We start from the raw sequence: 5,395 nt of genomic DNA on the forward strand, positions 1-5,395 counted from the left end.
CGCGATACATTGGACCATTTGAAATCCTGGAAAGGATCGGTCCAGTTGCTTATAAACTCAAGTTACCCAACGAACTCAGTGGAGTTCACGACACGTTTCATGTATCCAACCTTAAGAAGTGCTTATCCGATGAAACGTTGATTATACCATTGGACGAGATTCATATCGACAAACAACTACACTTCATGGAAGAACCTATAGCAGTAACCGATTGGAAGGAACAAAGGTTACGGAGAAGCCGGATCAAATTAGTAAAGGTTCAATGGAATTCGAAGCGTGGACCTGAGTTCACATGGGAAAGGGAAGACCAAATGCGCCAGAAGTACCCATACCTTTTCCAAGAAGTATCTGCTACCGGCAACACGTCCTCAATTTCGGGACGAAATTTTCCTAACAGGGGGAGAATGTGACACCCGGTAATATTCCGTCCCTAAAATCATGTACTTAGCATGCAATAATATGCTTCTCAATACTTTTAGGCCATAATGTGCATCGGTAATGATCTATAATAGACATTGCAGTCATAGGTCCGAGTAGGATCATAAAACGATTATACTAATGGCCATATGACGAAAACAATCCAATAACAAGCGTTGGTGACCCATGAAATATATTTAAACGATAAATTAGGATCGAAAACAAGACAAAATAGTAAAAATTATGTCCAAAAGTGCTCTAATTTTCCGCGGAACCGGCCAAAACCGAGGATTTAATATAAAACGATAAGACAATGTGAACCCAAAATGTACTAAAACATACAACTAGAATCAATTGAGACAAAACTATGTTCGCAGGACATACGTTAAATACTATAAACCCATAGTTACCCGGTACGCCGCTAACAATGCAAAAATGAACTTCCGACTTGGACTACGCGATAATTCGGTATTTACACAATATCTATTCATCTAATCCCATGTTCCATGACTTAAAGTACCATCTAATACCTCAATCCTCATCTAATCTCTATTAGTCATCCTAATTAGCCTCTAATGACATCCTAACTAAATCCTAACTTAGTCCAACTAGAACCTAACCATCTAGTTCCATCCTAACATTTATAGTTAGCAAACATCATGATGATCAAGATCTCCCTAGCCTCCCAAAATCCCTTAAAAGTCCGGCCCATATTAAACAAACAATAAAAACCATAACTTTGACCACTTAGTAACTTGTTACTTGATTGTAATCCCATGATTCAAGGGATTGTGTTCCCTCAAGAGCCTTCTATAAATATCCATCAAATGTGGCTGATCAAAGTCTTTCATACACCCAAACACACACCGAGGTTCATCCCAAAACTCCCCCTTGCTTCCCTTCGGCCGCAACCAGCCACCACCAGCCAACACCACTATACCAGCCACCACTTTGAAGCCCCAGATCTTTGTATTTTTACTCTAAGCCTTCTGAACCCAGCATACCGACAGAAAGCTTAGAAAAATCCTTAAATCGTGGTCCCAAGCCTTGATCGAGATACTGCCTCAAAAAGAAAAAAAAACCAGGTAAGAAGCTGTTAACCTCCGAAGGTCACTGCTGGAAACTGCAGTTTTCCAGCAGCACCCTTGCTCACATTTTCGATCATATCTCTCAAAATACTTGGTATTTTTCGATGATTCTTGTTTAGGAATCCAAGGAAATCTGTAAGGATTACGGACCATCTTTCGAACGTCCATTTCCGGCTCTGTTTTTATCGCTAGGTAAGCCCGAAACTCAAGTCTTGAAACTTTAAAGTTGCTGGAAAAACAAGTTTCTGTCCAGCCCTCATAACTTCCGTTTTCTTGACCTTAACACGTGTATTCCATGTTATATAAATATATTTTAGAGTCCCAATCTCGAGGCTAACACCAAGGAACCCGGATCTCACTAAATCTCTCGTGAAACGTCACTTTAACAAGGTAACAACCCCTCTTTATATACTTTTATAAAAACATTAAGATGGCCATAAACACGAACATATGAGGTGACTAAAACATGTTAAACAAATTAATAGCATGATAAAGTAGCATATTAGATCATGGTTTATTAAAATAAAAGATTGAAGTTATAATAAAAAGGTTTATGTCATAGAAAACCTAGTTAGGAAAATATGTTTAATGGATAACATATAAAACTTGTTATGTGTATAAAATGATACAACATAAATATATTTATCACAAATATTATAAATAAAAGTACGTTAGAATACCCTAAGAAAATATACGATGCATAACGAGTATAAGTAGTGTATAACGAAAACCGGATTTATAAATACATGTGACTTTTAACATATACGAGTGTAATAATATATATGAATAATAATATAATAATACTATTTAGAACATGAGAAATATATTAAATATAAGATTATAAGAACCGGGAAAGAAAATGGTAAAAAGTATATATGTATACGACCTCTTATCGACAAAATATATAATACACACATATTCCTATATGTGTGTAGGAAAACTAAAGAATATAAACAAAGACACCACAATAACCAAACACCGAAAACATACAATCGAACATTAAATACGGGCTTTCGTGATGAACATGCGAGTAACTGGAAGGGTGGAGGTGTCGGTAGTCGGGACGTCCTGTCTAAGGCTGGTAATTGAATATATCATAGATGGGCCCGTTACCTACCTGGGGACCAACGATGAGAGCACCGAAACCTATTAGGCGAAAGCATGTTATAAAACGTCACGATTACCGAATTTCCAATATAAGTTATACCGAGTGCTCCTAAACCTTCTGGAAGTACACGAAGATATATAAATAATAACAAAGTGTTATGAGTCTTGGACGTTGTCGAACGTCCGGGATTCTTTAAAGAGCAAACATGTAAAAAGGAACAATATCACCAACAAAACATTTCTAATTGGGTCACCTCATGCTCGTGGATCGGGCACACATCTACAAACATAAGTACTGAAACGAACACGATGTCTACAGGAAAACATCAAACCGAAACACCAACACCTAACAAGAATCACAGGTGAGTCTCACAGCCCCTATTTTCACTATGTTTTCAATTATTTTGGGGTGATAGACACGCAATACAAACGATTATTTATTCATGGTGTTTATCTTGATTTTCAATGTGTGTGTGCATGAGATGAGAAAGTGATCACGAAACAATATAAGTCCCCTAATGATTAGTAACCATAACTATAAACACGTATAGCCGTGGAACTCTAAGGGTAGTACTACTGGTTTGACAAACCCGCTCGTAAGTGGTCGCGCCACTTTACAAGACGGGCGCATAGTTTTCCGAACAACGATGTTCGCACGTAACCCGTGGGATGGTATTAGGGGCACAACGAGTCAAGGCATGGTTACAAACTCATGCAGCCACATCACACTGTTAGTCATGGATATGCAGTCATGACGCACGAAATATGTACAATACGATTTATCGAGTCTCTAAAACCTGTGAACTCACTCAACGTATGTTGACAAAATTATTTTTACGTGTCTTTCAGGTGGTAATCAAGATGCATAAGGAGTCACACGTAGAACACATCACGAAGATTGACTATAAAATGTTTTTGGAAGATTTCAGAGTCCTATTCCTTCTATAGGGGGGACATGACGTAGAAATCTTCAACACTTTCATATTTGGATATGTACTTTTAAACAATTTAATGTGTTTTGTACTAGACATTTCATGCGAATGTAAAATTTATTAGAATGTTTGCAATGACCCGTGCTTGATAATCAATCCCCTTATAAACCCACGCCCGGTTGTTTCCGCCGTTCAGGGCCGGGTGTGACACCATGACATTCCTTCTATAGGTCCTAGTCATTACATAATGAAAGATAAATCTAATGCAAGTGTTACAGTCCTCGAGCAAGGTACATACCTTGCTCGATCAAACTTCCTATACTAGGTGTGCTCAGTGAGTATTCTCAAGCAAACTTTACTTGGAATATATTCTCTTTCGAAGAATACATATTCCCTTTGAGTAAGCTTCATTCCTCTTGACTTGTCCTTGCTTTGCTTGAACTAGTCCATCGAGCAAGCTCATTCTTCTTGATGTATTCAGCTTTTCTTATTCAGCAATCTTTAGCATGCTCGGATGTAAATCTTGCTCGGTAACTGAACTGTGCTTGAAGTCTTTGCTTTGATTCACGTGACATCCTCTTATTGCATCCATGCTTGTCCCCATGTGCTCGATCATCCTGTGCTCGTAACACTTGGTTGGAACTTGTATGATCAAGCTGTTTGCTCGATTGGCAATCCATGCTCGATAGAAGAATACTCTTGCTCGTTGAAGTGTAGTTTGCTCGAAGCCTTTAACACTTAGTAGAATCAACCATTTAAGGTTTAGAACCTTGCTCGAAGTAGTAAAAACCATGCTCGATCGTCTGGGCTTGCTCGAATTCCATACTTAGCCGTTTCTGAGGAGGTTGAGAATATTCCAATCTTCCTTTTCAAAAATCCGACCCAACAGACCGTACTCCCCAGACGGAGTGTTTCACGTGTTAGCTAGGCCCCTGATCCGCGTAGACCAAGGGAGAACACTCATCGTTTACGAAATGGACTACCAGGGTTTCTAATCCTGTTCGCTCCCCATGCAGATATTATAGACGAAAGGAAGCATAGGGATTAAAGCTCTACTAAAGATGCTCTTTGCCTAACAATAATATCTATTATTATTATTGTCTTTCCCTTTCATCTTGGTATCAACTCTGACATTAACAAAATCAGGCGGGGTAGCTTTCAATATTATGATGAAGGAGACTATCGGAGAAGGTTCCACTGTGCTTGCGTCCTCTGACGACGTGTGTAACGTATGTTCCTGTTCCGCGGTTGGTGTTATATATAGAAGTTATTGGTTGAGAGTATCGGGTCTTCGATTTGGTCTGATCTCTTCAATGCATCCGTTGTTCAATCATCTGCTGCCGATGGTCTTGTTGTCGCAGACGGTCTTCTGTTGGCAATTGAATCAACTCTTACTGCTCGAGTAGACGGTCTTCTTGGTGAGTGAATCATCTTCATCCTATAATAAATAAGGACATTTACACCACCTATTACTGGTCAGGTCCTAAAGCTATCGTGTAATTCCCTGTGACTATTGACAGGAGATCCTTCTACGATTTCACCGATAATCACATCCAACTACATCCAGGAATCGCATATTCCAGATGTGGTTTCGGGACCAGGCGTGTAACCTTGATTGCATGTGCCCTAGCCACCCAAGCCTATTAGTCTCTTAGATAAAAAAGGAAGCCCTTCGGGAGCTATTCTTTCCCTGATATTGGCAGGAGTTACTAGCCCCTAGCTGTTATAATGGTAGGAGCAGGGGATTGAAGAGCGACATCCGTTCTAAGAACAAGGGACTGCAACCCCAAGGAGTAGCATCAGTTCTAAACAACCACTCATGTTCAAGTAAAGGCTTCTGTCCTAGGAAAA

Source organism: Bidens hawaiensis, unplaced genomic scaffold (genome assembly GCF_021521415.1).
Source record: "Bidens hawaiensis isolate Kalapana, Puna unplaced genomic scaffold, B.hawaiensis_p1.1 tig00041039_1, whole genome shotgun sequence".
In the NCBI taxonomy this organism is placed as follows: domain Eukaryota; kingdom Viridiplantae; phylum Streptophyta; class Magnoliopsida; order Asterales; family Asteraceae; genus Bidens; species Bidens hawaiensis.